The following is a 17,500-nucleotide window of genomic DNA, read 5'->3' on the forward strand; positions in this document are numbered from 1 at the left end:
GAATCTCTATGCACAAGCAAAACAAGCCAGGATGGTCACAAATGGAATGTTTTTGATCATATGTCTGTACGATCAAAAGCGACCGTCTGTTAAACTTTTACCTCTATCGGCACAAAGTTTTCCAACACCACCACCATCACAACCACGAAGACTTCCACCACCACCACCACCTCCATTACTGGGAAGGGCACCGTCCTCCCTAAGAATACATCCAGCAACAAGTCGAATCCTAGCACTGCCACCGCAACCACCAGCACCAACCCACCACCACCAACACCACCACCATTGCCGTTCTCCCTAATAGTATTACAGCCACCACCTCACAGAGAACTTCTATGTGGTCAATTAAACTGCTAGAAATAGCAACCAAACCTGACTTGAAACACACGTCCTCCAGTCTGAGATCAAAGAAAACATTGGATTATTGTTCTCAAGCAATAACGTGTTCACTTCTCACTCTTTTCATTGATCCATTACACCAGCATGCTCTCTCTCTCTCCCACTCCCTCACTTACTCCCTTTCTCTCTCTCTCTCTCTCTCACTCACTCACTATCTATCTATCTATCTATCTATCTATCTATCTCTTCCACTTTTTTCTATATCTTAAAATTCACGAAGATTTAACTCAGGAATATATACTTTAGTTTTGTTGTCCTGGTTCCCTATTAAAAAAAATAATAAATAAATAAAAAAAACACGGGATCTTCATGACTGGATTACCTTTCAGCATATGTCTGCTCGATGAGGGCCCTCTCGGTGTTAAACAACAAAAAATTTTTTATCTTCTACTTTTTTTTAGCACCAGTTATAGCATAGCAATCACTGAGGCTGTGAGCTGGCAGAAACGTTAGCACGCCGGGCGAAATGCTTGGCGGTATTTCGTCTGCCGTTACGTTCTGAGTTCAAATTCCGCCGAGGTCGACTTTGCCTTTCATCTTTTCGGGGTCAAGAAATTAAGTACCAGTTACGCACTGGGTCGGTGTAATCGACTAAATCCCCTCGTCTGTCCTTGTTTGTCTCCTCTATGTTTAGCCCCTTCTGGGCAATAAAGAAATAAGAAATGTTAACACGCCGGGCGAAATGCTTAGCAGTATTTCGTCTGACTTTACGTTCTGAGTTCAAATTCCGCCGAGGTCAACTTTGTCTTTCATCCATTCGGGATCGATAAATTAAGTACCAGTTGCTTACTAGCTAGATCTAATCGACTGGACTCTTCCCAAAATGTTGGGCCTTGTACCTAGAGTAGAAACGAATCTTTACCGCTCAGGACAAAATATTTAGCGACATTCCGTTCGTTTTTACGTTCAAATTCCGCCGGGGTCGAGATACCTTTCAACCATTCGTGATCAATAAAATAAATATCAGTTGGGCGTTGGGGTCGATGTTGTCAATTTACTCCTTCCCCCAAACTTCCTGACCTTCTGCCAAAAATTGAAAACAATTACACTAATCATTATTTTCAAATTTGTATGAGGAAAGAGTGAGAAGTGAACACGTTATTGCTTGAGAACAATAATACAATGTTTTCTTTGATCTTAGATTGCAGGACTTGTGTTTCAAGTCAGGTTTGGTTGCTATTTCTAGCAGTTTAAACCACCATATAGAGGTATTTGTTTCATCTCTTAGTTCAAATCCCACCAGGTTCACCATTGCTTTTCATCCCTCCAAGATCAAGGAAATAAAGTGCCAGTTTAGTACTTGTGTCGATGATATTGTCCTCGTCGCTGCTGTGTGCCGCTGGACTCCGTCCACGTAGCTGGGACCGCGCCTCACGCTTCCTACCCGCCGCCGACGACGGCGACGACATGCTCCTCGCCGCAGTCGTCGCAGTCCTCCTCTCACTCCAAATTTGCTAATCTTGCTCTGAAATCTGAAACCATTGTCAAACCCTAGAAGGGTGATGATTGTCAAAATTGTTACAGCATCAGGCAAATTCTCTAATGAGTTTTGAGTTGGTTCTTTATGTCCTGAGAACAAACCACCATCATGGTGAGTTTTTACCTTTCATCCCTCTACCGTCTCTAAAAGTACTGGAGCTTGACATAAGCGACTAATAAATACCTCGATAGTTCTGATGCTGTGCCTAAATTGGAAACAATAGCATTCGTTTTAGTAAGCAAAGCAAAGCGTCATGGGTATGGCAGAATCGATAACGTGTCGGAAATTTTATTCTTTGAAGGGTTTTTAATCCAGGTCTTTACATTCTGAGTTCGAATCCTTCGAGAGACCAGATTTAGTTTTATTTATTTTTGAGAAACTAAAGTACCAGTCAAACTAGAGTTGAAGTCGATAGAATCGAATAACCCCGCTCCCCCAAACATTTCTGGTTTTCTGCCAACGTTGGAAACAATTATTGAAAGCAGTGTATTGGTGGAATCTTCAGAAGGTCGGACAAAATATATTATAGTATCTATTTAGAGTTTACTTGTTTTCAGTTCGAATCCCGTTGACATGAAATTTACTCTCCAATTTTCCAGAATAATATAATGCACGAGAGAAACACTGGAAGCAATATAATATGCTAATCTCTCTCTCTCTCTCTCTCTCTCTCTCTCTCTCTCTCTCTCTCTCTCTCTCTCTCTCTCTTTCTCTCTCTCTCATCCAAACTTGTGTACTTGTGTCTACACTAGAATTAATTACCAGATGATAGAGCAGCGGTAACTATTGCACAGTATGAGACGAAGTACCTCATATTATTTAACTACGTATAAAGGAGGCGAGCTGGCAGAACCGTTACCACGCTGAACGAAGTGCTTAGCGGTATTTCGCCCGTCGTTACGTTCTGAGTTTAAATTCCGTCGAGGTCATCTTTGCCTTTGTTCCTTTCGGGGGTCAATGAATTGAGTACTGGGGCCGATGTGATCGACTGACCCTCTCCCAACAAAATCCAGGCCGTGTGTCAATAGTAGAAAGGATTATTTAACTACGTTTCGTGAAATTCTGAGGTCAAATTCCACCCGTGCTGACTTTAGCAGTTAAATTTCCTGTGTCACTAAGATAAATAACATTTAGTCTGATCCAGTATTAACCTTCCTTCCAAAATCTTTCTGCATATGAGCACATTTTTAATCATATACAATAGAAGCCGTTTATTGTTATTACTTTCAGGGGGTTTATTTTTTATAACAATAACCGAATAAAATAATTAATCAGTAAATATACAAATATTCTCATTGTGTTTGGAACCAAGTAATTCTGATGACAATAAGCGTTTGCTGGTATTGTCTGCGATTACAATATGCAGATTTCTCTAACAATGTGGGTGTGTGCGTGCACATTTTGTTTTATATGTCAAGTGTGCATTCATATTGTTGGCCTTACCACAAGTGCAAAAAGGAAAACGAGATAAATTTGTTATTTGGACGTAATGGTTTTGATTAAAACGCTTCCGCTTCGTTTTGCCCTCGGGAATGGCATGCACATCTCAACGATTCATACCTGCAGCCAACGCCACTACATGCAACAAAGAAACCACTACGGATTTGATAAAATTGCTTGGAAATAGCAGCCAAAGTTCCTTCCAGTCACATCGGATTTTCATAAGAAAAGTAGGTGAGCGAATTAACTAGTGTAGTCCTAGATACGCTATGAGCAAAAAGAAGAAAGGAAAAGTGGATGGTGGCTATTGTAGTTTGAATTTTCTTTGATCGTAACGCAGATAGAACGTAGAAATAACCGAGGGTTAAACAACAAAAGCAACAAAGGAAGGGTTGGCCATGGCTGGAACACTTCAAAACTTAATAGGAGCTAAACAGCAACAACTACGGCTACTTCAAAAACAACAACATCTACTTCATTAACAACGACAACGGATACACAGACACGCATACCACCACAAGTAATTTTTGAGTAGACAAGTAGCTAATACAATGGTGTTTCTGTTGTCGTTCTTGTTGTACAACTAGCGTCTTAGTAGAGTCGGAATTTTGCTCTTGGCTTTACAAAGACTTTTGAGAAAGGCATGAACGCTATAACACTACATGGACACCCAGAATCAAAGTAAACTGTAAATAGAATTCCGCGCACAGACACACAGACACACAGACACATACACAAATACAAAGGCAGAAAGAAACACAGGGGCCTGGAAACACAAATACGTATACATACACCCCCTACACACTCACTTATATGTGTATATTCATACATACATACATTCATACATATATATACACAAATGTGCATGCATTCATGCTTGTGTGCATATATATATATATATATATATATATATATATATATATATATATATATATATATATATATATATATATATATATGTTTATATGTGTTTTTATATATATATATTTATGTGTTTGTATATACACACATGCATGCATACGTACACGCATGTACATACATACATGCATACGTGCATGCGGCCCTATACAGATATCTACATATACCATCGTAAACGTACACACACACACACACACACACACACGCACACACAATATCATACGTACACTCGCAAATCAATACAATACAAGCTTCGGTAAAAACATTGAGATTGACGTGCTTAGACAAAGCTGGAGTTTGTCAACGATATATTAATAACCAGGTTACGGTTTCAATTCCATAAAAAATCACTGAAGTTTATCTTCTTTCAGTTTCTTTTTAATTTAGTTTGCTTTTGGCAGTAAACTCTATGGGATAAGAATGAATGTCATATTCTCTGATCTCTGTAATACTTTACGTTTTAGATTTCTACGCATATTCAATGCACAAGAGAAGAACAATAAAATTAGAGAATTACCATTTTTTAATCTCATAGCGTGAGATATTCAGCAACAGTTCTTTGTAGTAAAGATTGTTTGCCAACATAACATGGCAGTCCTGGTAGCCCCAGGAGACAGATATTGTTTTGAGCTGAGTGGGGATGCTAGATTCCCTTGTTTGAAAATGTAAGGACACAGATCGTGTCGTATAGCCAGCTGGAGACGATGTCTCCTGGGTCTAAATTACAGCAACATTAGTCCTAAACCAGAACTGCCATGTTATGTTGGCAAACAATCTTTAGTACAATAAAATTAGAATTTGCCTCATTTGTGAGTGTTTAAGAATGCATGTGTGTGTATGAGAGAGTTTAAGTGTGTGTGTGTGTGTGTGTCAGTACACTCATACACGAATATATGAGCATGTTTGTGCACACACGGGCCTACCTGTGTGTAAGTGTGTGTGTGTGTGTTTGTGTGTTTGAGTATATACTTGTACGTGTATGTGTGTAAGGACATACTAACGAGGCCCCTAGAGGAAATTTATCGAGACAGCCCTGTGATAGGAGGGACACTCTTGTTTCAAATGTGGTGTCATTTCCTTTTCTTTTTCATTTTATTAACGTGTGAATCAGTATGCGGTACAGACCCCTTTTCTGTCAATCAGGACCCTGGATTCACGTCCTGGTTGAAACCTCCTCACAAAGGCCCTGCCTATAGTAAACCGCTTATTTAAAATTCATTTTAACAACATTCGGTTCTGATTTATTTCATTATCTATTACTTGTTTCAGTCATTAGACAGCGGCCATGCTGGGGCACCGTGTTCAAGTGTTTCTAGTCGAACTATTTCCCCCTAATACATATTATTTGAAGCGTAGTAATCATTCACCGAAACGCTAAGTTACAGGGACGTAAACACAGCAACACAGGTTGTCAAGCGATGGTGGGAAATAAACACCAACACAAAGACAGACATTCATAGACATATAAGTGTGTACGATGGGCTTCTTTCAGTTTCCGTCTACCAAACCCACTGATAAGGCCTTGGTGGGCCAGAGGTTAAACTAGAACACACCTGCTTGAGGTGTCACGCGGTGGGACTGAACTCGCAATCATGTGGTTGGGAAGCAAACCTCCTATCACAGCCACGCCTGCATTACTTAAGCGTATTATAATAAAATATTAATTATAATTGATTTTAATTTATTGTTATTCGCTAAAAACTCCTTTCCAGTGAGTAGGGCTTTGATTAAATATGACATAACATGTATTCCTTTGAATTCACGTGAGTTTTATCGCTGCATATATATGTGTATGTGCACGCGCGCGTGTATATATATATATATATATATATATGCTGTGTGCATGTTTGTGTGTAGAAATGTTACGGTGGGTGTTTAGGCTCATACATAGTCCAGCATGGCCATGACTGCAAATGAACATACATAGATACACACACACACACACACACACACACACACACACACACACACACACAGACACACACACACACACACACATCTATATATATATATATATATATATATATATATATATATATATATATATATATATATATATATATATATACGATGGGCTTCTTTTAGATTCTGTCTACCACTTCCACTCACAAGGCTTTGTTCGGCTCGAGGCTACAGTAGACGACACTTGCCATGCAATGGAACTGTTTCTTACAACACAGCCATATATGTATATGTATGTACTATTTAATGTATGCAGGATTTAAATGATATTTATCTATAACTGGACGGAGTACATGTTTTGTTGAGCTCACCAACAACGGAACGTCAAATTAAATATCGTGTAATCTTTTAATTGATTCTGTCATAAGACTGCGGTCATGCTGCAGCACCACATTGAAGAATTTTAACCGTACCGATCGACCCCTGTACTTGAGCGTTTTTTGTGCTTTGACAAAACCTGAAAACTTTTCATTTGGTCGCTTTTGCCGAACTGATATATTAAGAGGAGTAAACGCACCAACACCGGTTGTCAAAATACAAGCACATACGCACACACACACACACACACACACACACACACACACACACGTATTCGCACACGTATTCGCACACAGGCACAAGCACACACACACCCATATATGTACATGTATGTACATATATGTATGTCGGGCGTATATATACCATTTGCCCAAGGTAACATGCATATATATATATATATATGCGCAAATTGACAACGAATACAATTACTATTGCATTTTATACGATGTCTAATTAAAAAGTAATGAAAATATAAATTACAATTGTTTGTGACTCACTCTTGCGTATTTATTCAAAATGAGAGACACTGGAGGAAATCGAAATGTTCGTGTTTGTGTGCGTGTGGTTGGCTGTATATATGTGAATGTGTATGTACACATATGACCAAATGTTGGCGCCACTGCATGTAATAGATATGACAGCGTCTGGTTGGGAGCAATTCGGTTGATATAAAATTCATTGAATTTCACGGTGGTTTTGTTTCAAGCCCAGCTGGAACCCACTTGCTCTTATATTTCTTGGTCATGTTCTATCGAAGAGAAGAAAATAACAACGAGAAGCAAATTGCAGCCAGTAACTCTGGGTAATCATGTCTTTGTATCAACTTTATATCCATCACACGTTTTCTTCATTACTCCGTCAGAGAGATATCATCATCATCATCATCATCATCATCATCATCATCATCATCATCATTATCATACGTTTTCGATGTTGGCATGGGTTGGACGGTTTGACAGGAGTTGTCAAACCAGAGGACGAGAGCAAGCTTTATTACGATCTGTTTTGGCACGGTTTCTACAGCTGGAGTCCCCTCCTAACATTATTTAATAGAAACATTTAACGTTTGTAACAAATATATTGTTGATTAAATACTGTACTAAACTAGTAGTTAATTTTATCGAACATAGCAGGATCAATAACAAAGCGGAGATCAGTAGGATTCGAACTCGGGTCATAGGAAGACATATGTTAATACCACTAGGAACCCTTTCAGCTGCTCCACCTATTCTTATATATAGACTTTTATTCTAATAACAATAGAAAGTATTTCTATTATGCGAATAAAGCTGTAAGCTTTGGACATTGGTGAAGATGCTAAACCCTTAGCACATGACTTATTTATTGTATCGAGCTCGAGATTGTGAAAGTCACACAACAGGATGTTCATTTTAGATAACGAGCTTGTGCCCATGGCTGAGATAGGTCCTCCGATATAGTGGAATATGGAGAAGGGTAAATAGACTGAGCTTGACACCGAGACTGGCACTCTACAGTTTCGACAGTCGGCAGTCTTCAACAACAGCAACAACATCGGCAACAACGACAACAACAACAGCAGCAGCAGCAGCAGCAGCAGCAGCAACAGCAGCAGCAGCAGCAGCAACAACAACAACAACAGCAGCAACAGCAGCAACAACAACAAAAAACAGCAGCAACAACAACAACAACAACAACAACAATGGTTTCTGAATTAGGCTTATGGCCAGAAATTTCGAGGAGACGTGGAATAATTGATACCATCGGCCCCTGTAAAAGACTGGCTATTTATTTTATGTAACAGGAAATGATGAAAGGCTAGATTGGCCTCGGTGGGATTTGAAACCAAAAGCGAAAACAACAACAACAGTAATATTGATAGTAATAATAATAATAATCTTTCCAATTTCAAATGGGAAGAATTTGGGACATGCGAACAGCGAAAGTCGTGCCTATAATAATTGGTGCGTTGGGAACAGTAAGATAAATGGCTGAAGAAGATTGAAATAGAATGCCCGGTAGAGCTCCTACAGAAAGTTTGCCTCTTAGGGACAGCAAGGATTATCAGGAGGGTTTTAAACACTTGAAAGACTGCCGAAAATTTGTGGATACCTAAGGTTACAGGTAGTAACGCACTGCCAACATAAATCCTATCAGGAATAAGACGGAACCTGAGCGAAACCAAGCTAAAACTCATAATATTCTATATCGGCAAATATTATACGGAAATGAAAGAAAACTGGAACCCATAACTGCGGTATGTGAATAAGATACATTAACTGAAGACATCATTATTTAATGGATTGATCCTTCATATAAACATATTTGTTTTTGTTTTGTTTTGCGCTTGTGTGTCTATGTGTGTGTAGGGTGGACGGAGTGTTTATGTGTATATGCTCTTTAGAGCTCGACACATAAGCAATGTTCAAGTTCATCTGTAAGTGTCATGTAGCATTCCTAAAACCTCTGCGACGATGGATATTAAACTACGGGATAGGTTTAATGAGGAATACGAGCTACATAACGGAAATAATAAAATACAGAATACATTTATAGTATTTTATGATATACACGAGGGTGAGTCAAAAAGTAATTCCATTTTGCTTAGGACAGGTATAATTACCAACACAGGAACATGTATCATACATCAAAATGAAGCTGGTCCTCTGTTGATCACGTCCCCACTTCTCAACAAAGTCACCGTTTCTCTCAATAGCAATAATCCACATTCGAATAAGATCATGTATCCCTGCTCGGTAAAATTCTGTTGACTGTTCTTTAAGCCACTTCTTCACTACGGTTTGCAATTCCTCGTCACTGGAATAATGTTTGCCTCTCAAACCCTCTTTCATGGGGCCGAAGAGATGATAGTCCAGTGACGAGGAAGTGAAAACTGTAGTGAAGAAGTGGCTCAAAGAACAGTCAACAGAATTTTACGGGGCAGGAACACATGCACTCATTCGAAGGTGGAACATTGCTATTGAGAGAAACCGTGAGTACGTTGAGAAGTAGGGATGTGATCCACAGAGGATAAGCTTCATTTTGATGTATGATACATGTTCCTGTGTTGGTAATTATACCTGTCCTAAACAAAATGGCATTACTTTTCGACTCACTCTCGTAAAACATGCACACGTTTCACCATATTACTGCTAAGATTAGATAATTGCTTGTAAGATATAATCTTTTAAAAGTACCTCTTCAGTGCTTAAAACAATTATGTTATTCTGGTGGCAACTTGCCGAAGCGTTGCATATTTCATAAAGCATGAAATACTGTATATGTTTTCTTCCTTTAACGTATGTGTGTGTATACACATACATACCGCTTTGTAACAAATCACAAATATTAATCTAACGAAAGAACTTCGTTACTCGTTGACTACAGTACCACTGGTAACTGCTGTACTCACATTGCTAATTTTATGAAAAATATATTTAAACTGTAGCATCAGTTGTATCCCAGCATTTAATTCATAATCTAATGAAACGCATAAAGTATTACCTGTACACCAGAGACTGAACATGGATATTTGTACTCAAAATAACGAAATAACAGTATTTCGTTGTGTAATACGGACAAAAGCTTTATAATTTTGTTCAACACATTGATAGAGATAAAGATAGTTTTTTTTTTATATAGTTTCTCCTTCATTGCACGGTTCCTCCTCCATGAGTTGCACCATAATCTCCTGATATCAGATGATTATGGCTACAGATGATCTTTTTGATTATTTATTCATTTTTATTTTTGTTTTCTTCTTCAGCCGTAGGGCTTTTAAGGAGATAGAGATCATAATTTTTTTCTGAACGGGACTCGGTAGTTGCAGGGTTCAAAACCTGAAATTTTGATGGGTGAGGACATGTCGACTACATCAACCCCACTACTTGACTCATACTTAATCTATAACCCCCGAAGGGATGAAATCCAAAATTATCATCGGTCTTTATTTAGAACGCAAAGACCCAGAAGAAATGTCACTACGCATGTTGCCCGAAGCGCTAGCGTTTCTGCCACCTCGTCGCTTTCTTTTGTAAGATATAACTATTTAACACAGGCCAAAAACGAAGAAAACGGCATTATCTACTCATCATTAGGAATTAACGAAGAACAAAACTAAAGACACGAATCATTTTTGCAATCAGCCCGAAGGCAATGTTGAACAGCTCAAGGTTATGAGTGGACAGACACACAAACAAAGGATTTGAAACAGAAATGCAACATTTTTTACTAGACACGTTCTAACGGGAAATAATCTACACCAGCGTGGCTAGAATGTAGGCCACACCGGTATGCTCTTGAGTTTACCGTCCACCCTTACCCCATGCTCTTAAGCCTTACCCTAAGTCTTCGAAACGCCAGTGTTATAATGGTGGCAGCTGATGAAGGCAATGTTGTCTATGTGGCTTGTGTGTTTTCTGTACCCTGTTTATCATTTTGTCCATGTTTTTTTGCAACGTCATGTACCCAGATATGCATCTATATATACATGTAGATGAAGGTATGTACATACATGTACATATATATGCATATACTCATATATTATTTGTATTACACAGCATATACAAAAGTGCTATCCCTAATAAAGACAACTACACGCTACCAAGCTATGTTACTGAAAATCTGATTTATTTAGAAAGTGGACAAACACAATAGATGTGTTGTGACAAAAGTTAGAAAGAATTATTATTACTAACGAGGATGAAAATATGCAGTAATCCCTCGACTCTGGCGAATGATCCAAAAACTCCCGCGACAAGTGAAAATCCGTGAAGTAGAAACAGTACTGTGCAGTATATATATTTTTCTAGATTCTTATAATTTGTATATATTTATTTTATTATCAAAGAGCAAAACGATACCACAGAGGAATCGCTGTAAGATTAAATAATAAACTGCGATAGGAGAACCATATTAGGTGAACCGTGATAGGTGAACCGCGATAGGTGAACCGTGTTATGGTGAGGGATCACTGTAGTAGTACCAGTTGGGTGTCAACGAAAGTACTTTGCCGATGTTTTCTGTCCCTCTACATTCTTATTTCGCATCTCACACTGGTTCTGACTTTGATGTTTGTCTGACCGATGCATATGTATCCGTGAAATATAGTGTGTAAAGTGATGAGTGCTATTCGAATCTATTTCCTCTCTGCCCACTGCATTGAAATGATAAAAAATACCTATGAGTTTTATACAGAAGAATGTGAAGGCGTATAGGTCAGTGGTTAGAGCGTCGGGCTTTCAAACATGAGGTAGTGAGTTCGATTTCTGCATCGGGCTGTGTGTTGTGTCTCTGAGCAAAACATTTTATTTTACGTTGCTGCAGTTCACTCAGTTGTAGAAATGAGTTACAACGTTATTGGTGTCAAGCTGTATCAATCTTTGCCTTTCCCTTGGATAACATCGGTAGTGTGAAGAGGGGGAAACTGCCATGAATGGGCGACTGCTGGTCTGCCACAAACAACCTTGCCCGGATTTTTTCTTTGGAAGGGAATTTTCTAACTGCAATCCCATGGTAATTTATGGGATTTTACCCTTAGTAGGATTTTACCCTTTACATAGGAATGGACGTAATATATTTGTCTCAAAGCATTTCATCAATCTCCTTACAAGTATGTTGGCACTCCATCGCTTACGACGTCGAGGGTTCCAGTTGATCCGATCAACGGAACAGCCTGCTCGTGAAATTAACGTGCAAGTGGCTGAGCACTCCACAGACACGTGCACCCTTAACGTAGTTCTCGGGGATATTCAGCGTGACACAGTGTGACAAGGCCGGCCCTTTGAAATAAAGGCACAACAGAAACAGGAAATAAGGGTGAGAGAAAGTTGTGGTGAAAGAGTACAGCAGGGTTCGCCACCATCCCCTGCCGGAGCCTCGTGGAGCCTTTAAGTGTTTTCGCTCAAACAACACTCATAACGTCCGGTCTGGGAATCGAAACCACGATCCTATGACCGCGAGTCGCTGCCCTAACCACTGGGCCATTGTGCCTCCACCTACAAGTATAGTATGATTTAAAAAAAAACAAAACAAAGAAACATCACTGAACTTATCTTTCGGTTTTCCTTATAAGACAAACATCAGTTTTACAATTTGGTACAAGGCCAACAATTTCAAGGGAAGGCGTATGTTGATTACCTTGCATGTACGTATGTATGTATGCATGTATGCATGTATGTATGTATGCATATACAGTACAGTACTGTTTTTACTTCACGAATATTCACTAATCGCGATAGTCGAAGGATTACTGTATTTTTGTAAGAGAGAAGGGAAAGATGAGGTATATCGATATAAAGAAAGAAATTTAGGATAGAGGAATGGATGAAGATGTGAACCGAGACAGGGGCGTTGGAAAAGCTAGAGAGGAGAAGTTATGGAGAAGAAAGCAATAAAGATAGAGCATAGGTGTATGTGTATGAGAGAGAGAGAGAGAAAGAGAGTGGGGGAGAGAGGGGGAAAGAGAGAAATAGAGGGAAAGAGAGAGAGAATTGTTATGACCAATAGAAAGACGGTTATATACATTATGTTTTAAGTCTAGTGTTAGTATGCCTGAGAGAGAGAGAGAGAGAGAGAGAGAGAGAGAGAGACTGACTGAGTGAGTGAAGGAACGGAGAGAGAGTGTGTGTACGTATATGTATGTTTGTGTGTGTGTGCGTGCGCGGTTGTGTGTGTGTGTGTGAATATATAATGGATTTGAAATATATTTAGTCATGCGTTTGCTTAACTGAGAGAGAGAGAGAGAGAGAGGGGGGGAAAGGAGAAGCAAGGAAATGATAGTGGGTGAGTTTGAGTTATAGAGTGGAATAGAGTGTAACGGTTAAATAGATAGATCGATAGATCGATAGATAGATAGATGTGTAAGAAAGGATTGTTGTTGATCGATAGGTTGATTAGAGGAATTCTTGCCGTGTCCATTCCGTCATTATATGAATCATGGGCAAGGCGGGGCGAGCTGGCAGAATCGTTAGCACGCCGGGCAAAATGCTTAGCGATATATCGTCCGTCTTCACATTCTGAGTTCAAATTCTGCCGAGGTCGAATTTGCTTTTCATCTTTCCGGGGTCGATTAATTAAGTACCAGTTATGCACTGGGGACAATGTAATCGACATAATTTCTTCCCCCAAATTTGAGGCCTTGTGCTTCCAGTAGAAGGTATTATATGAATCATGAGCGTCTTTCCTTTTTGTAATACAGAAGCGCGTGGTTTGAGGGATATTTGGCGGCTGTTTCTTGCAAGGCGAGTAACCACGTAAAGAGGTTTCCGAGAGAGAGAGAGAGAGAGAGAGAGAGAGAGAGAGAGGGGGGGTTGGCTAGCGAGAGAGCGAGTGTGGTGTAGAGTAAGTGACATAGAGCCAATGAGAGAGATTTCGACGATTAGGGTGAGCGGAGGAGTGACAGATTTTATAGGAGAGAGAGAGAGAGAGAATGAGAGAGAGAGAATGAGAGAGAGAGAGAATGAGAGAGAGAGAGAATGAGAGAGAGAGAATGAGAGAGAGAGAGAAGTGGTGGGAAGGCAGAGGAAGAGACTGGTAACTATTGAACAAATAGAGAAAAAACACAGTGGGAGATAGGAAACAATATCTCAATGGAGAAAGTGAGACTTGAACTCAAAACTCTATTGCTTGGAAACTATTATTCTAGTTCCAATCGTTTAAGCATCATCACCATCATAACAATAATCAACACGAACACTATCGTCGACATTGCCTGCATATTTACCACGATCTCTTTTATTATTAAAAGATATTTTACCTATCATTCGACCTGCTAGAAATAGCAGCCTGATTCTTACAAATTATCCATTAATATAACATGGAAAGAAGGTTGCATTGGATAATGTAAGCTCCATCAGTGGGTAGTGGCGGACCCTGCTGTACTTTTTCACCACAAATTTTTCTCATTCTTTCTTCCTGTTTCTGTTGTACCTGTATTTCAAAGGGCCAGCCTTGTCACACTCTGTGTCACGCTGAATCTCCCAGAGGACTACATTAAAGGTACACGTGTCTGTGGAGTGCTCAGCCACTTGCACGTTAATTTCATTTCACGAGCAGGCTGTTCCGTTGATCGGATCAACTTGAATCCTCGCTGTCGTAACCGACGGAATGCCACGAAATAGACAGACATACAGATAGATAGATAGATAGACAGACAGATAGATAGATAGATAGATAGATAGATAGATAGATAGATAGATAGATAGATAGATAAGTAGGTAGGTAGGAAGGTAGGTAGAGATACATCACAAGGGATATTCACAGCTGGAACGCGTTTTATATTATCAGTGGAGTAACCATAGCCATAAAGACAACGAGATCAAGAGATTTGAACCCGTTATTGCATTGTTAGAAAATAATTATTACCTATTCCACGGAATCAATACAGCAACACCACAACTTTCTGAAAATTTTCCTCTTCCTTCTTGACCCTTCCACCCTCCCTCTCTATCTCTCTTTCTTTCTTTGTTACTATCTTAAACCTCTCTTTTCCTACTCTCCGTTTTTTTTTTCCTTATTACCATTCTACGCCTTATCTACAGTTATATCTCTTCCACTTTTTAAACTCTTCTGCTCAGTCACCCTTCTGTTTATCTGTGTACCTCTCTCTCTCTCTCTCTCTCTCTCTATCGGTGTTTTTCTCCCTTTCCTGCACCTCTTCATTTCCTATATTATCTCTCCCTCTATCTCTCTTTTTCATCACCCGCTTTTACTAACGCATTGATTGCCTATATAAGCATTTGTTGTTGGTTACACTCAAGTGAACTCTCATCGTGCCGACCATCTTTTCAATATAGGAGTAACAGACGACAATATTTTAAAGTGTTCCTTCCTTTTTTTCGTCTACAAGACAATGTTAAGGGATTTTAGGAAGATTAGTCAACTGGATTAACTTCTTAGATCCTCTTACACTTGGTTTGTGCTGTTGTTACCGATTGTCCTTGTTGGTGAACAAAACTAAACAAGATCAATATAACCTGGAAGCCTACCCTTATATACAGCAATATTAGTGTATGCTTGAACATCATTATAACCAAAGCTGTTAGAGAACGTTCACCTGGTAGCTCGAGGGGTTAGATATAGGGGCCAGACCTCATCAACATCACCACGGTAGTTATATCAAACTGGTTTGGCTTTGCGGGCCGGAATTAAGCCCAAACTTGATCACACAATTGTCTTCGGTCAATTATTTGTAAGTTTGTTTCTATAATGTACCCCGTAAGGGAAATAAATACATAGGTTAATACACACGCACGTACACATATGCACACACACACACACACACACACACACACACACACACATATATATATATATATATATATATATATATATATATATATATATATATATATATATATATATATATATATATATACGACGGGCTTCTTTCAGTTTCCGTCTACCAAATCCACTCACACGGCTTTGGTCGGCACTAGGCTATAGTAGAAGACACTTGCCCAAGGTAGACTGGACCCGGAACTATGTAGTTAGGAAGCAAGATATTTATAACACACAGCTATGCGTGTGTATATATATATATATATATATATATATATATATATATATATATATATATATATACATATATATAATATAATATATGGATATAAGGATATATGCATATATCCATTTATATATGTACATACTTACGAATATATGTATATATACATGCATATATGGGTACAGGATATAAAAAAAAAACGTTAAACACAATGAGAAACGAAAACATAAAAACGAAAACAAAGAAAACGAACATTTTCGAACAACGAAAGAAACAGAACGAGACATGCAAAATAAAGAGTATACCCCTTCGTCAGTTGTCCCTGTTCCATCTACTCCATATATATTAGGGCTACGAGCTGGCAGAATCGTTAGCACGCCGGGCGAAATGCTTAGCGGTATTTCGCCGAGGTTGACGTTGCCTTTCATCCTTCCGGGGACGATTAGATAAGTACCAGTTACGCACTGGGGTCGATGTAATCGACTTAATCCCTTTGTCTGTCCTTGTGTGTCCCCTCTTTGTTTAGCCCCTTGTGTGCAATAAAGAAATATATATATATATACTCACGCACACACAATTATGTGCGTTGATTAAAATTGAACTGCAAATCACCAATATTTAGTCCTCCTAAACGTTACTAATGTGACTTACATGATCTCTGAACGTTTGACAATGTAATTCGTTTATATATTTTTCATAGTTAATTAAATACATTAAATGTGATGTATCCGTAGAATTCATGAACAATCATTACTATCTAGTTTTGCATCACGCACAAACACATGAATATCTACCTTTCTATCATTCTATATATCAATATAAATATGGCAGAAATATAAGCCGAAACTTCCTATAAGCAATATGCAAAGGTAAGGACATATTGGATTATTGGATAATATACACCATATTCACATGACTGTTTATTCCTCAATAAAAGTCGGGGACGCTCTTGACTGGAACACCATCGATAACAGTAGATAATTGTCTAAACAACAATGATAAAATATTTATAGCAAAAAAATGTGTCTACACTAACACTGTATTATTATTTAAACCAATCCTGTTGGAAAACACAGAGGAAACGACAGGGAGAAAGGAAAAGCGAATGAAAAAATGACAAGTTAATTTAACGTACGTTTTACTCTTAGAGAAACAGAATCAAGGGAAACGACGTTTCGGATATATTACTTTTTCGGAATAGTGTATAGAGTAGAATGAGAGGAAGTAACATGTGGAAAGATACTCGTGAAATTGAAAGAGCAATCGAAGGGAAGTTACTCACATGGAGCTTTTCTACATGGTAGCTGATATATACATATATACGTTTATAGATACATATATAAGCGGGCAATTCTTACAGTTCTATAACTAACACGTACACGCGAGGCTCATTGCGGTTTCTGCACAGGTATCACTAAATCCGTACAGAAACTACTACACTTTTATTTGTAATATTTTTCATGCTCAAAGGAAGATTTTTCATGACCATCTTCTCATTGTGA

The 17,500-nt window shown here is 38.7% G+C and overlaps 1 protein-coding gene across 4 annotated transcripts in view; it reads left to right on the top strand.

Annotated features, from left to right (window-relative positions):
* Positions 1-17,500, top strand: part of LOC106875435 (alpha-mannosidase 2) — a 451,302-nt gene that overhangs the window by 10,928 nt on the left and 422,874 nt on the right. The window lies entirely within an intron of this gene.

This window comes from Octopus bimaculoides, chromosome 6 (assembly GCF_046866305.1).
Source record: "Octopus bimaculoides isolate indiv1 chromosome 6, ASM4686630v1, whole genome shotgun sequence".
Taxonomy (NCBI): Eukaryota; Metazoa; Mollusca; class Cephalopoda; order Octopoda; family Octopodidae; genus Octopus; species Octopus bimaculoides.